This window comes from Rhinichthys klamathensis, unplaced genomic scaffold (genome assembly GCF_029890125.1).
Source record: "Rhinichthys klamathensis goyatoka isolate OS25496 unplaced genomic scaffold, OSU_Roscu_1.1 h1tg000412l_1, whole genome shotgun sequence".
NCBI classification, from domain to species: Eukaryota; Metazoa; Chordata; class Actinopteri; order Cypriniformes; family Leuciscidae; genus Rhinichthys; species Rhinichthys klamathensis.
This window is the reverse complement of record NW_026606912.1, coordinates 2359572-2376576: the sequence shown is the minus strand read 5'-3', so window position 1 is coordinate 2376576 and position 17005 is coordinate 2359572.

Below are 17005 nucleotides of genomic sequence, written 5' to 3'. Positions count from 1 at the left end.
CCTTTTTATTTTATGGCTGTGGTCCATAATGAATATGCACTGAATTTATTTTTTCTGTGCAAAAAGAAGTGGAAGTATATCTCTTCCCTCTCTCCACTCTGTCTTTCTCTGTTGCGTCCTCTCTTTTTGATTTTTAATAACCTTATGAGACATTCTGGGTTAAGACTTTGCTGGTTTAATTTCTGAATGCAAACTTTGCTTTCCAAATTAACACTTGGCTATAAACGAGGGAACCGTTTTTCACATAGTCTGAAGAATGTTTCTGTTTGTTTGTGAAACTGTAACACACAATAGAGACACAACAGCAGGCATTTTTCATAAATACAGTTTATTGCACTCTGTGTATAGCTGATGTTGAGCATTTCAAAGTTTTAATTAACATTTTCTGTATTAGGCTTATTTGAAATGCTCAATTACAAAAAAGGTTTTATTATTATTTTGCTAGCACAATCTTTTGAGAGTTGCCTTGAGTATTTCTTTTCTATTATTGTTTTTAATAAATTATTTGTAATGATTTCTTGTAATACTGCTGCTTCTCAACAGCTAAATATAACTTGACTCATACTAAAATGATTATGGAGTGCTCCTGCGAGACTGATTCCAAACTTATTTCTGTATCCCAGCCCTCAGTGTAAATCATTAAGGTCAAACACTGCTTTAGATCTTTAGATCTCTCAAGAAGCCGAAATAAACCCATGTCTTTTCTTACAAACAAAACCTAAACTAGACACAAATACATTTTGTCACCTTTAGCCACCACATCCTAAAAGAAAAAATAGAAATCAAAGATAAAAAAAGGAATAAAAAAATATTGGAATGAGCATTTAGGCCTGCATGGCATTTAGAAAATATAAAAAAAATTGCATTTGTATGATGAAATTTTCGTGTTTCTTTGGCTTATGATAGAACGTCTTTACTAATATTCCCTATAGTACATTCTCTTTCCTCCTTTTTTATCCTTCTTAGTATGCAATAAAGCCATTTACAGACCATTTGGTGTTAGATTAATAGAGGTTTGGTTGATTCGTCATAATAACAAAGCTCATTAACTGATTAACTGATCATTAACACAACCATCTATAAGTCTGTGAAGAGGATTCCTTCTGGATGTCATCCAGTGAGGTGAGCCGTTGGCCAAACAGCAGTTCCTCATAGTCAGAGAGTTGCCGAAGAAAGCCAGCGTTTGAGGCACCGCAAGCTCGTCTTTCCTTCAGCCAACGAAAAGCACGTAGACCAACGGCGATGCTCCATCAGGAATCCTAACGTGAGCACCGTGCTACGACTCCGACCGAGGCTGCAGTGCACCAACATCCTGGTGACCCCTCGCAAAGAAAAAAAGAATTCAGTGCATATTCAATTGCAGACAGTTAATGTAAAATTATTATTTAGCTTATAAATATTATTGCTAATGTTTTTTTTAAAAAATAACACAAAATTATTATTGTTATTATTAATAAAATGTCAATAACTGTATTAATTTACCAATGTAAATTATATTTATAAATAATACTTTTATATGAATGTATACATAATTTATAAAATGTATTATTTAGCTATTATTATTTTAATCAGACATTATGAGAATGTTATAGCTGGACGTTGGCCTTCTTCAGCGTATAGCAGTATTATGGAGAACTCCTGCAGTTGAACACAGCTTATCAAACAGCCCAGTTCTGGATGCATCACCGTCACACTGGCACGGGCAGTCACCAGTGACTCTGGTTATATCTGCACATGTACAGTATACACACGCTATTACCATTACACTTATCTTGACCTCAGACAGAAGCACTCACAGTTCTATCCCTGAATGTAAATATGCGAGTATGTGTTACCTTACCTCTCTGCAGAGCAGCAGTTCAGTATAAGCATATAATAAGGTTCATGCAGTGAAGATTGTCCCGCTTCTGCATTCAGGAAGTTGTATGGCTGCTGTGGGGTCACATAACCTCATTCTATTTGCCTTTTCTGGAAGTGCAGGAATCACAAGCTCTTTCGCACAAAAACAAACAAATAATTACAGACAATCAGTGTAATGTTATGTGTGTGTGTGTCCAGGTAAACCCTACGTAATGAGGACAAAATGTCCCCACAAAGATGGCAATATCCGAAATCCTTCTGTGTGGGGACATTTTTTGGTCCCCATGAGTAAAACAGCTTATAAATCAGACTAAATTATGTTTTTTTTATGTAAAAATGCAGAAAGTTTTCTGGTTAGGATTAGGGATATAATATATAAAAAAAATCATTATGTCTATTGAAAGTCCCCATTGAACATGAAAACAGCATGTGTGAATAAGTGTGTTTGGGTATTCAGTTTTTATTTTTTATAATGTAAAATTGTTATTATTGATATACTTTAATATTTTGGTTCAACAATGTAGCTGATACACACAAGCTGTGATTTCTTTAGTTATAGCTTCTTTATTCTTAGTTACCGGTATGTTGATATAGCCTACCTTCATGTTGTTCTGAGACGATTCAAAGACGTTCATTTGAGAGAGTTTGACTGTTCCACTCATCTCCCTACAGGAGGCGCTGTTCTGAACCTGCAGAGAACCCCGCATACCCCTATGGAATTATTTTTGTGCTGATAAAAATGAACGTAACTTTTCAAGAAATCAATGAAAATATGAATTGAAACTGAATAAAATATCTTTGAAACTGAAAAAGAATGAATCGCAGGCAATTTTTTTAACTTTGTTTTTAATACACTGCATGTTTTGCTAATTATTCCTCATATTTCTTTTACTGATCTAAACTTACAAGTGCGCTTCAAGAGTTTTCATTTACGCTTCTGAAGTTTTCGTTTGCTTCTGAAGTTTTCATTTACGCTTCTGAAGTTCTCTTACGAGAGTATCTCTCGTACTGCGTAATAGATAGAAATAGTAATAGAAAACCTCTTTTCCACGAGATATTGAAGCCAAAAATTATCCTTAATTTTTTATTAATGTAAAACGCTTTGCAGCAGCAAGCAGACACAGGCGAGACAGCTTGCGCGCCTATTGGTTGCTCTTGCGGCAAATGCAGCAGCCTATCGAGAGACTCTGCGTGACGTAATGACCAATGGGGGCAACTCGCGCCCATATCGTCACGTCCCGCCAGAAAGGGCGTGGTCTAGCCCTATAAATATGCTCGTTAGGCTGGTACAAGCTGATTTTCATCTCTTCAGCGAAGCACACGCATCGCTGGATCCGGAGTGAGAAGCCACGCCGTCGAAGCAAGCTTTTCAGCGGGACGAGCTTCTGGAGTCGCTGGCCTCGCCGCCTTCAACTGCCGTACCTGCTGCGCTTTCCGGCGTGCTATATCCTTTTATATCCTATTGTATTTACTCTGCTGAGAAGTGTTAGCTCGCTTACTTGACGCGACTTTCACTTCTCGTCACAAAAAGAGCTGCGTCTTTTTAAATATGCCATCCTGTGGCTCGTGCCGCGCCCCACTCAGCGACGGGGACCGTCATGTCATCTGCGTGTCCTGCCTGGGTGAGGATCACGCGGCTATCGCGCTCGCTGACGGCGGATGCCCTCATTGCGAGCTTTTGCCTATGCTGACTCTGAGGACTCGCCTGGCATCATTCTCCGAGCCTTCACCACAGCCCGCCGTGGTGCCGCGCCGCAAGAAGCGTCGCGCCCAGCGCGCCCCCGAGCTCTCTCCAGCCCGCCAAAGCTCGCCGGTTCGCCCGCCAGCTTCGCCGGCTTCACTCGAGTCGGTCACCGACGGACAGCGGCCGCCGCCTGCCGCCGCGTCCGTCCACGAGTTCGACGAACCCACCGAGGCGTGTTCTCTTTTGGCATCCGATAGCGAGGATTGGGCGAGCTCCGTGGACCTCCCCTCCGCTAGCGTTTCCCGCCAAACCACTGGTAAGAGAGCCGGCATTGAGACTGAGCTGATGCGTCTGCTCTCTCAGGCCGTGGAAAGCATCGGCCTCGACTGGGAGGTGCCCGCGCAACCGCCGCGCAACAGACTGGACGGACGCTTTCTCGGAAAAGACGAGGCTCCGTCGAAGTCAAGGCCCTCCCCCTTCCTCCCTGAACTACACGAGGAAGTGACTAAGTCGTGGAACGCCCCCTTCTCCGCCAGGCTGCGTACCTCTGCCTCTGCTGCTTTCTTCACGGTGGATGGTGCGAAGGACAGAGGGTACCTCTCCGTTCCCCCTGTGGAGCCAGCTGTAGCGTCTCATCTTTGCCCGCCCTCCGCTGGACGGCGCGCTCACACGACGCTACCGCCTAAAGCCTGCCGAGTGACGTCAGCCATGCACGGACACGCTTACACCGCCGCCGGGCAAGCAGTTTCAGCGCTGCACACTATGGCTATCCTGCAGATCTTCCAGGCCGACCTTCTCCTAAAACTGGACGAGGAAGGACCCGAAGCGATCTGCGTGGCGGACCTGAGAAGCGCTACAGACCTCGCTCTTCGCGCTGCTAAAGCCGCTGCACAGGCCATAGGACGGAATATGGCCTCTCTCACCGTGGCTGAGAGACACTTATGGCTGACGCTGTCCGAGATGACGGAAGCCGAGCGCTCTGTGTTCCTCGACGCGCCCATTTCACCAGCAGGCCTCTTCGGATCAGCCGTCAAAGATTTCGCGGACAGATTCATGGAGGTGCAGAAGACTTCGCAGGCTATGAAGCACTTCCTTCCGAAGCGCTCGAGCTCCGCTGCAGGCCGCTCAAAACAGCCGTCTGCTCGCAGCTCTCAGCCGCAACCTGCACCGCCCGCCGCCGCCGCTTCACAGCGCCGCCACGCCCGAGACCAAAGACCGCGCTCTCGCTCTGCTGGACGCCGCCCCCCTCAGCGCGGGCCCCGGCCGAGGATTGAGATCAAGCCCGAGGCCTCAAAGCCTTCCTAGCCACTCTAGGAAAGCAACGGTGTTCAGATCCCGCTGCGGCCGGTTCTCCACCAAAACTTCTCGCTCGGTCAGTTCCAAGCATCGTGACTGTCCCAGTGTATTTCGCAGTGAGCCAGCCGGTGTCTCAGCCCATTTGCCTGCGCACAAAAGCCGTTTTTACGGCTACACAGATAAATCCAATAAAGAGTGCATTTTCTGGTGTTCCGGCCACGGCCGATGGTGTTATGAGTGTTATAAGAATGCCCACGCCCCAGTGCCCATTCCCACACCCAGACACAGCCCGCCACGGTGCAGGGCTAGCACAAATAAAATCGACTCAGGTCGATTGTGCACACAATGTAGTGAACGCGCCCATATCACAATGCCCGCTTACACCACACGCTGCGTGTCCCTTGGTTTCTGTAAAAACGAAACCAACACACATTCAGTCGGCCCTAACCGACAGTGTTTCCAGTGTAATAAATGTGCCCGCTGTCCCCCGCCCACATTTTCTCACAAACACGCCGAATCCTACGGGATCTGCCCCGCTCACTTTCTCTGCACAATCTGCTATAGAGAAGCTGAGCGCGGCCAGGCCGCCCGCTGTAATCAGCGCGCCCCCCGCCTCGAACGCTGTAAACACGGTGTTGTGTTCCCAGTATACCAGGGCTCTCGAGCTGCCGTTTTGCCGTGGCCAGAGCCCGGATTTCATTCTGCCTTTAGCTATTTACGCAGATGCGTGGTCAAAGCTTGCCGGGGTATCAGAATGGGTGCTGAACACTATAAAGAGAGGCTACTCGCTACAATTCGCTCGATGCCCTCGCCGTTATACGGCGCGTGCCGAAACTACGGTGAAAAACGAAGTGTCTCATCTACTTCGTGCCGAGATAGCGAAACTACTGAGCAAAGGGGCTATAGAACCTTTATCTCAGGCTCAGAGCGAAGGGGGCCTATACAGCAGATATTTTCTGGTACCGAAAAAAGATGGGGGTCTCAGACCCATTTTAGATCTGCGACAGCTGAACAGAGCGCTTGTGAAACACCAGTTCAGAATGCTTACGACCAGGAAAATCCTCGCGCAAGTGCGCCACGGGGACTGGTTTATGTCAATAGATCTGAAAGACGCCTATTTCCAAATACAAATAGCGTCCCATCACAGGCAAATCTTGAGATTCGCTTTCGAGGGCCAGGCGTATCAATACACAGTCCTGCCGTTCGGCCTGTCCCTAGCACCCCGTACATTTACGAAGTGCATGGACGCGGCGCTCACACCCCTGAGACTTCAGGGCATGCGAGTCCTGAACTACTTGGACGATTGGCTGATTCTAGCGCGATCACGATCGGAGCTCATAAAACACAGGGCCGCATTACTCGAGCACCTCGAGGAGCTGGGCCTCACAATTGGGAGAAAAGCTCACTGTCTCCCAGTCAGAAAATTTCCTTTCTGGGAACAGTGTTAGACTCGCTATCCATGACGGCACGCCTGTCACCGGAGCGCGGACTAAATATTCAGCGCGTCGCAAAATCCTTCCGCCACGGCTCGATAGTTCCGCTCAAAAGGTTTCAGAAAATGCTGGGGCTAATGGCCTCGGCAGCCTCTGTACTCCAGTTGGGCTTGCTTCGCATGCGCCCACTGCAGATGTGGTTGAAAGCGCGGGTTCCGCCCAGGGCATGGACAGCGGGTCTGTTTCGCCTCAGGGTCGACCTACAGTGCGTTTCAGCTCTGGAACCTTGGAAAATAACCGACTGGTATCAGTCAGGTGTGAGTCTGGGGACCGCTTCGAGTGTGAAGGTGGTGTCTACGGACGCCTCCACCTCGGGGTGGGGAGCGCTGCTCGAGGGCAGACCGCTAGCTGGCCTGTGGTCAGAACGGGAAAAGCTCCTTCACATAAACTGCTTAGCGATGATAGCAGTCGACAAAGCGCTACGGTGCTTTTGTCCCCAGGTGGCAGGCCACCATGTCTTGGTCTGGTCGGACAACATGTCAGCGGTGGCATACATAAATCGCCAGGGCGGCGTCAGGTCACGAAACCTTCACAGGCTGACGGAACGCCTCCTGGTCTGGGCTCAGCACAACCTGCTCTCACTAAGAGATATTAGTCTTAGTTTATAAAGCTCGCCACGGTCCCGCACCTCAATACCTCACTGAGTTAGTGCAACCATATCTTCCTGCACGGCCTATTAGATCTAGCAACAACAACTTGCTTGTCGCCCCCAGGTTTAAAAACTATCTACTGTGGGTGGTAGGGCTTTTAGTGTTGTAGGCCCTAAGCTATGGAATAAGCTGCCCCCCAATATCCGTGCCATCGACAACCTACAAATCTTCAAATCAAGACTTAAAACTCATATCTTTACCATGCTCAATAAGTAATTTATTGGCAGCAAATATATGAGAAACAGAAGGGGACCAGGTACAGAGCCTTGAGCCTTGATTTTCACCTATCCTAACAAATTGCTGTCTATCTGATAGATATGAAGTCAACCACCGAAGAGCCGCACCAGTGATACCTATTGAAGACAGTCGAGAAAGAAGAGTAGAGTGGCACACAGTGTCAAATGCTGCACTGAGGTCAAGAAGAACCAGAATAATGTGCACCAGAATCAGAAGCCAGAAGGAGATCATTTAGCACTTTTAAAGAGCTGTTTCTGTGCTGTGATATGGACGGAAACCAGATTGTAGTGGTTCAAGTAGATTATGTCTCTCTAACTGTGCGTTCACACCGGACGCGAATAGCGCGTCAAATTCGCATCTACCGCGTCTAGTTTGACGCTTGACCACTTTGTGTTAATTCGCGTGTCAATGGCGAAATTGACGCGCGTAACAACAAAAGTTTGAAGCGAAATTTACGCGCGTCAGAGGCGAAATCCGGAGGCGAAAGTTTCGAAACCCGTTGGCGGCCATCTTTTTAGATGTTTATCGAGCATTAGCATTAGCATTATTCGAGAGAGTCACCGCTCGTATATGCTCTGGAGAGCAGAAACAGCTGCGTAGGGGACATCGTCGCTGTACTCGGGTCCACCAGAACCTCCGGAGGGTTTCAGGAGTTTCACAATTTGCTCCAGGAGCTAGGTTTGGTGGACCTAATGGTGAGGACGCTGACGAGGACAGCGTAGGCCGTATAAGCCCTCGGCCTCGAGTGGTCTATGCCTGTCGAGCCCGCGCTCTACAGCCCGGCGCGAGGTTCACCCTCGCCCGCATCCACCTAATCTGTCATTTATTTTTGTTTTGATAATAAACGAAGCCAGCCTCCAAAAGTGATTAATCTGTCCTGTGATTTTTTTCTCTCTCTCACACATCACTGTCCAGACACGAACTTATATGTTGGTTGTCTTTACATTATAATAATATTTCATATAATCTAGATATGGAATAAATAGCATTCAATACAAAATGAATATGTCTCATATATTGAAATCAAGTTTTATGTGATAAAATATTTGCTTTGTTGTGCATTAGAACCACAGTCATATATTACAAAATAATTTATTGAAGCATCCACGTGACAGCAGCAAGCAGCTAGGCTCCTGATTGGTTAACGCGGCGCGAATTGACGCAGAAGTTCAGATTTTTCAACTCGGGCGGCAGACGCGAATTCGCGTCAAACGCGTGAATGCACAAATAGCACTAACTAAATCATTCGCGCGTAACGCGCTTAACGCGCCAGACGCTCAATTCGCGCCATTCCCGCGAACTTGACGCGCGAATGAGGCGTATTCGCGTCTACCGCGCCGCGCTCTACGCCTCATTCGCGCCGCAGGAATTTTTGACGCGCATAGCGCGTCTTTGCATTGACTTAACATTGAAATCACTCGCGCCTGACGCGCTTTTCGCGTCCGGTGTGAACGCACCATAAGTGTGACTGCAGTTGTGCCACAACTACCTTCACGAGTAGCTTGCCAACGAAAACGAGGTTCGATATTGGTCTATAGTTGTTCTGAATGGTGTTCTGAATGGCGTTCTGAATGGCGTTGTTGAGGCTGGACTTCTTAAGAGTTGGAGTGATAGTAGTGCACCCCCAAATTACTTATTGTGCCCCACTAATCGTTCGATATGAAATGTATACGATTGTGATCGTTTTAACTTTCTCACCAAGTTGTTTCAGCAGAACCTATCTCACAGGAACAGTAATCTCTACAACGGTAGAAATGCATAACACATTATCTTCAGAAATGATTCAGAAAATTCATTATTCAATGCATTATTACACAGAACGTAACTTGAAATATAATTATATTCATAAATGACTGTTAAAACATCCCAAAGCAGCACCCAAACCTTGCAAAGACCTACCTCATTAATTATTCAAATACAACAGCCAATGGCAAGTCTCCAGCAGCAGACCTTTCAATGTGTTATTTTTGTGTTGGTAGTTTTATTTATTCAAATTACAATATGCAGTTTGTGTGTAAGTATATATCATATAAATAATGCAATTAATTTAGTTAAGCATACAGTATTGTTTATACGTAATTCCTTTGCGCAGCTGCGCATTGCATGCAATCTCAGAATCAAATTTTGGCGGTTTTGTAGGCCTACAGCAAAGCTATAGATATAAGAAAGTGGTTTAAGGATTCGTCGTTGACAAAGACGACTTTGAACAACAACAACGTGTGTGAAGACGACTCTGGAGCTAATGAGATGGTAGGAATGGAGAATTTGTCTAATGAGGCACAAGTTCACAGCGTAGACAGAGCAGCGGGTGTAATTATGAATGGGCCTACTACTAGTGACGTGATCGCCGTCGCTGTGACTGTGACTGGGCCAAAGCTGCAGGCCATTGATGATCTTGGAAATGAAGGACCGAATCAGATCATTTTACAGCGATACCCTGCTCGCTTGTATAATAATAAAAATCGCTCCTTTGTGTCTTTATGGTATCAGACTCGTGACTGGCTTGAATATAGTATCAAAGCTGCTATAGGCTACTAGCTAAATGTGGAAATGTTAAGACAAAAATAAACAGAGATGTTGAGATCATACGGTAAAGTATTTTATTTGAATAAATGAACAAAACAAGACTATTGTGGTCTATTTTAGTTATAGTGCTTGAAGGAGGCAAGGTCGGGACCTCGCATTGACCATTATCTTTTTGAGAGAAAGGTCAAGTCAGTCGAGTGAAGCTCAGCGGCCGGAATCAACCCACAGTCCAATGAGCATCAGTACCCCAATGGCTGAGAGTAATTCAAGCACCACAGCTGAGAACCTGGGACAAAAGCAGTCGCAGCCTGGTATAGAGAAGAAGATCAAAGGCCGCAGACCTCAAGTAAAGTGGCCAAAGTCCAGCAGCAAGAACTAGTGGGCAACGGTCGATCCAGACCTGGGAGTGATCCTAGAAGAAATCCGAGGAACAGTGGAGAAGAAACTGGAGAGAATGAGTGATCTGATATACTTCTATTGGGCAGAAAAATTCGGAACAAAAGATCAAAGGAAGGAAAGACCAACCCCTCCCAAGTCCAGAAGGCAACAGGAAATCGAACACCTTATCAAAGAGAGGAGGGATTTGAGGAAACAATGGAAGAAATCATCACTGGAAGAGAGAGAAGGCATTGACCTTCTGCAAGCAGAGCTGAAGGGTCGCCTGGGAAGACTGCGGAGAGCAGAAAACCTCCGAACTCAACGCAGGAAAAAGGACATGACAAGAACATCCTTCTACAAGGATCCCTTCAAGTTTGTAAAAGGGCTTTTTACAAGGGAAAAAAGCGGATCTCTTAAGGTGCCAAAGAGGGAGCTGGAGCACCACCTAAAAGTGACACACTCAGATGAGCAAAGACTCGAACAAAGGGAGATACCATCAGACATGCTGCCAATTCCCAACCAGAACACCAGTTCGACGACAGCCCCCCAAAGTGGACTGAGATCGACAACATAGTGAGGAAGGCAAGGGCAGCTTCTGCACCAGGACCAAATGGAGTTCCATACCGGTTGTATAAGAACACCCCAGGTGTCTTCTGTGGAGGCTAATGAAGGTGACATGGAAGAAACAAAACATCCCAAAAGCATGGCGAAGAGCAGGGGGAGTAGTAATTCCCAAGGAGAAAGATGCCTCAAACATCGACCAATTTCGACAAATCAATCTCCTGAACGTTGAAGGCAAGATCTTCTTTGGCATCGTTGCTCAAAGAATGAATACTTACTTTAAAAACAGAACAACTTGATTGACACGTTGCTACAGAAAGCCGGGATACCAGGTTTCTCAGGATGCCTTGAACACACAAGCATGATCTGGCATCAAATACAATCTGCAAAAAGGGAAGGAAGAGACCTGCATGTTTTATTCCTCGACCTGGCCAATGCTTTTGGTTCCGTCCCCCATTCTGTCATCTGGGCAGCCTTCAACTTCTTTCATGTGCCTGAAACCATCACAAATTTGGTCATAAACTACTTCAAAGATTTCCAATTCTGCATAACAATTCCACAGAATACACAACATCATGGCAACCATTGGAAGTGGGTATCATGGCAGGGTACACCATAACTCCTCTAGCCTTCACCATGGCAATGGAGGTGATTATCAGGGCATCTAGATGGGTAGTCGGAGGGGAGCGTCAGCAGGCTGGACAGCGGCTACCTCCGATTCGCGCCTATATGGACGACATGACCACCTTGACCTCAACCATCGCCTGTACCAAACGCCTGTTAGCGAAGCTTTATTCCAACACAACATGGGCAAGGATGAAGTTGAAACCCAGTAAATCCAGGAGCATATCCATCATCAAAGGAAAGCTTACCGACCAGAGGTTCAATATCAATGAAACACCCATTCCATTGGTATCAGAGCAGCCCGTCAAGAGCCTAGGACGGTGGTACAATGCAAGTCTCGAAGACACAGAGCAGGGTGACCAACTGAGGGAGGAAACCATCAAAGGCCTTGCCAGTATTGATATAGTCTCGCATAGCCAGACCTTCAGACTGACGGCTGAAGGTCTGGAACTCATAGCAGCTTTCTTTGGCCAAGGCCCGCCCATAAGGCCGTTTGACCGACATGTAAAACAACCAATTACAGATCGTTTCGTTCAGCGTCACGTTTCGGGGCGTGGAAATGTCCCCACAACAACAGACCTGCGTGCAACAAGTCAGTCAGCATAGAAAATCAAAGAAGGAGAAGGTGAACCTCACATACTTTTGAGAATCCTACGTTTAGCTGATCTTGATAAATGCTCATTGTCACTCATGTAAACACAACAGTTTTTCTTCCGCAATCACACGTCTGCGCTTTGTTTCCCGGCGGACCGAAAATAAACGCGAGTCGCGACACTCGCACCCCCCGGAAATCCGATAAAATTCAACCAATCAGATGACGACTTCGACATTCCTGAAGTGTTTCCAGTTAAGTGTACCATATACATCAGACGTTTAGCCAACGTTCCGTGGGCGGGACGTCTGAGGCTGAGACTAGTATTGATAAGACTTAACTTTCGGGCAAGTTGAAACTGTGGTGTCTGCAGTTTGGGTTGCTCCCCCGTCTAATGTGGCCTCTAACGGTGTACGAGTTTCCCATTTCCAAAGTTGAGAAGCTGGAGAGGACAGTCAGTGCATACGTCAAGAAGTGGCTGGGACTCCCGCGCTGCCTCAGTAACATCGGGTTGTATGGACACGGTGCACTGGAACTGCCTATCTCTAGCCTCAGCGAAGAATATAAGTGCACCAAAGTGAGACTGAGCATGACCCTGGCAGAGTCTCAAGATGCAGCCATAAGTACAGCTCCTCCCAGATTGGCAACTGGGAGGAAGTGGATCCCAGCTGAGGCGGTAGAGCAAGCACAATCCACTCTCAGACATGGAGACATACTGGGACATGTGCAGCAAGGAAAATATGGGTTTGGACTTGGGACAAGTCGACCTACATGGCACAAGGCAATACCTGCAGAGAGAAGAAAGCTGGTAGTAGCTGAGGTCCGGCACCAACAGGAAGCAGAGAGATGCGCAAAGGCAGTGTCACAGGCCAAGCAGGGCCAGTGGACTACCTGGGAAAACCTGGAGCACCGTAAACTCACTTGGAGAGATCTGTGGGAGATGGAAGGAAGCCAAATCAGCTTCATCATCAGGGCCACCTATGATGTTCTTCCTACACCCAAGAATCTTAAACAGTGGTTTGGAGATGATCCAGCATGCCCTCTCTGCCAAACCCCGGCAACTCTCAGGCACATCCTCACCGGCTGCAAAACCAGCCTGTCCCAAGGCCGGTACAACTGGAGGCACAACCAAGTCCTACGCCAACTGGCTGTCATTCTGGAAGGAAGGCGATCGTCCATCAATGCCCTCCCTCACCCAACAGCCGGACACTCATCCAATATCCCCTTCGTGAGAGCAGGGCAGTGCCCAGTGAAAACAGCTGCAATAGTGGATAGCACCCTCTTGGATGCCGCGCGGGACTGGAAAATGCAAGTGGACTTAGATCAGCAACTCAAGTTTCCACCGGAGATTTTAAACACGGATCTTGTTTTATGGTCTACTTGGGAGGCTGCTGTGGGAGAAGCGTATGAACGGAAAAAGCTGAAGTACTCTGATATAGCAGTTGAGGCAAAACAACAAGGCTGGCGTACACAGGTACTTCCAGTAGAGGTTGGGTGCAGAGGATTTGTGGCCACATCCATAACCAGACTCCTGAAGGGGGTGGGAGTTCGGGGACAGGCCTTCAGGAAAGCCATCAGATCACTGTCGGAGGTAGCAGAGCGTAGCAGATGGATCTGGATAAAGAGGAAGGACACCAACTGGGCTGCAAAGAACAATAAAGAGGGGTAAAAGCAGAAAGGGGCTCACCTGGGACGCCAGGTGTTGCCGTTGAGCCCTTTGGAGGTGTCATGGGTTTTTCAACGAAACACCGGTGAAGGAGGGTGCCCACCTCAAGACCCTAATGACGTTCTTACCCCTCTCCCCACTTAAAACAAGGAAGTGCTGATTACTAGGGATATTAACATCAAGTCCTATGAGCTGAGCAAACTAGCCTAATATGGGTTGTTGTTTTGGTCTGTCTCAGATCATTAAAAAAAGTGTGCCCCCCTATGAAAATTAAATGCCCCCCCATTTGGTTTGTTCTGGCGACGGCCCTGAGTAATATAGGATGAATAAGTGAAGGCAGAAAAGTTTTTAGAAGATATGCAGGAAGAGGATTGAGTGTACAAGAGGTAGAATTAGATTTGATAATCAGTTTTTACCAATTACCAATAGATGTATCATAGGTTGAAACTATATCATCAGGATTCAGGAGATTGAGTGCAGAAGGAAGAGCAGAGACAGCAATAGCAGCAGAGAAGTTGTCAGCAGTTAAAGATCTCAGGTTCCGATAAGATATGGTAGTTTAAGTTTTTTGTTTTACAAGGGGAAGTGAGAAGTCAAAGACAATTAGTTTATGGAGTAGATAAACATTAATATAACAGAATATAAACATATTCAATAGCTTCACTGTGATACATAGCCTAGAAATCTAGACGCACCCTAGCGGCAGCGAAAATTATTTGATGTAGGTCTAGCATGCCAGGCTATGTGATACACTGTACTGTCACCAAATTCAGTTCACACATCACTGCTCTCCTGCTGGTTATACTACAATACTTAGTTTGATAAAAAAAAAATGCATATTTTTTATGATTATTTATTATGAAATAAAATCAATAACTTAACCCTTTTTAGAAAAAAAATATTCAATAACTTCACACTGTTATACAGTGTAATGCCATCAAATTCAGTAAGCAAATATAATGCAAAAGCTATGGTTGTAACTGTTAGGCCTATGTTAGCTGCGTATGGAACCAATATAATTTGTGTAAAGATAGACCTACTTATTTTTTATGTGCAATTACTTCCCAGACTAAGTGTTGTATAACCAGCAACATTAGAGCAGTGATGTGTGAACTAAATTTGGTGTGTTACAGTGAAGTTATAGAATATTTTTCATAATATAAAATGTGCAAAAGCAGTGTAGTATGACCAGTGGGTCACCATGTGTAAACTGAATTGGGTGGCAGTTTGTAATATTGAAGTTAATGACTATTTTTTATATTTTTGACTATGAGTTGATGCTGTAGTCGGGTTTTTTGGGGGGGGTTATATTGCACTTTGCAGATGGTCCCTTCAGCCGCCTGCACATAGAGATCCATTTAGCCTATTATAGGCTAAAGCTCGTTTTGAGGAGAATTGTGTTGTAGTTCGTTGTCTAGGTTACTGAGATTGTAAATAAGTGTCGTTTGTGTTTTAACAACGTTTAGCTCAAGAATATTGATCCGGGAAGTTCGAATAGCCTATGTGAATATATTGCCAACTGCACTGAAGAACTCACTCCTTGAGTTAAGCACTAACCGCATTTCTTTATATTTGAGTCCAAGTTCAAACACTATGAAACGCTCCATTAACTTCAGTGTCACTTTCAAAACTAATAGGAAAATGCAGATTTGGTGCTCAAGCAACTTTATTATCAATGTTGAGAACAGTTTTTGTTGCTTAATATTTTTGTTGAAACCATCCGATAGACTCCCGTTTGGGATAAGTGATTTTTTTTTTTTTTTAAATGCTGTTTTTCTATTTGAATAAATTCTATATTATTCAAAGTATGTATCACTGGTTCCACAAAACGTTTAAGCAGCAGAAACAGTTTTCAACATTGATAATAATAAGAACCATCATTAATATTTGAGCACCAATAATATTTGAAATAGGCCTAATTGATATAGTTGATATAGTAATTTGGCACCAAATCAGCATTAGAATGATAATTATAATAGGATCATGTTAAGTAATGGCTGCTAAAAATTCAGTGTTACCAATTAATTACACTTAGATATAAAAATAGAAAACATTCCTCAGTTCTGTATATTTATTATTTTAATATTTCACAATATTACAGTTTTTAATGTATTTTGATCAAATAAATGCAGCCTCTTTTATACAGCCCAAATATATACCTTTTCTGTGAATTCTTTTTTTTAAAGAATATTTGGAATGACATAAGAGTCAGTAAATAATGACTTAAAAAAATGTCCTTTCGTTCATTGACCCATCACTGGCATTCATCAGTACTATGATGTCACCATATTGGTATGTTCTTACTGATATTTGACCTGATTAATAAGTACTGGGTTGTCATGGTGATATTGCATTGACTGTCTGTTCTATTCACACCCACCTGTCATGGATATAATTGTTTACCCTCAGTACATTTCTCCATTTATTCTGTGGATCCAGCTGCTAGCCACAAAAAAAATACCTGATGAGCACACATATTCAGACAGAAATGTTTGTTTTGTTATTAGTGATGTATCATGGGCTTAATGGATGTTTTGTTTACCCTGTCTGTGTTATATGCCTACATTTTATTGTAGGGCCAATTGGAAGCCATCTTAACTCTCAAGCATAACATAAAATGATCTGTATAGGCCTACTTTTTATTCCCATAAACTGGTTGTGGTGAGTCACTCATGTTTAGTCACTCTAGGCCTACTCCTTGCTCAAATATGGAGATAGGAAGGCATTATTCAAATATGTCACGTGACACGCCCTGTCTGCTGAGATCCCTTTTTCGACCTTTGTGAAATCAGAAAACATCCTTAGGAAGGGCCTTCCTATGCAAACGCTGCTATGAAGTCAAGTCGTGTCTTTGAAACTGCCAGTGTGCTCAATTACTTTACCTACTACCTTTAGCTTTTCTTCCTATTTTCTTGACTATTAACTTACATTAATATTATTAACAAGTTACTTTCATGTAGCTACATAGCTAACATTCAAAATGACATATGATTATATTTGTAGCCTACTACATTGTGTAGACTAATTAATTATGCTTGGAGCTTACAAATGTTTGCAGCCAGTAGTTTATGTTGAGGGAAGGGTGATTGGCATGGCATTAGATAGAAAGGTTTGGCAAACAAATGTTCCCTTATTCTGTCTGTTTTACATTTTATAACCATACATTATCTGCCCAATAAAGAAAGGAGGCAATCGTCTTAAGTAGGCTACATAACAGCATGATTAAAACTATTTTGTTTGTATTTTACAAAGAAATAAAGCATAACACGCCTAAATTGTTAGTCACCTGCTTGGTTAATTATTTGTGCAAAGTGTAGCACACAACAACAACTCTCCGTCGGCGTCAGGAGACTGTTTGTTTACCGAGCTTACCGAGCGCGTTCACGCTGCGAGGTGACGTTTCAATCATTAACTCCGCTTGCCCTCTGCTTTGAGCCT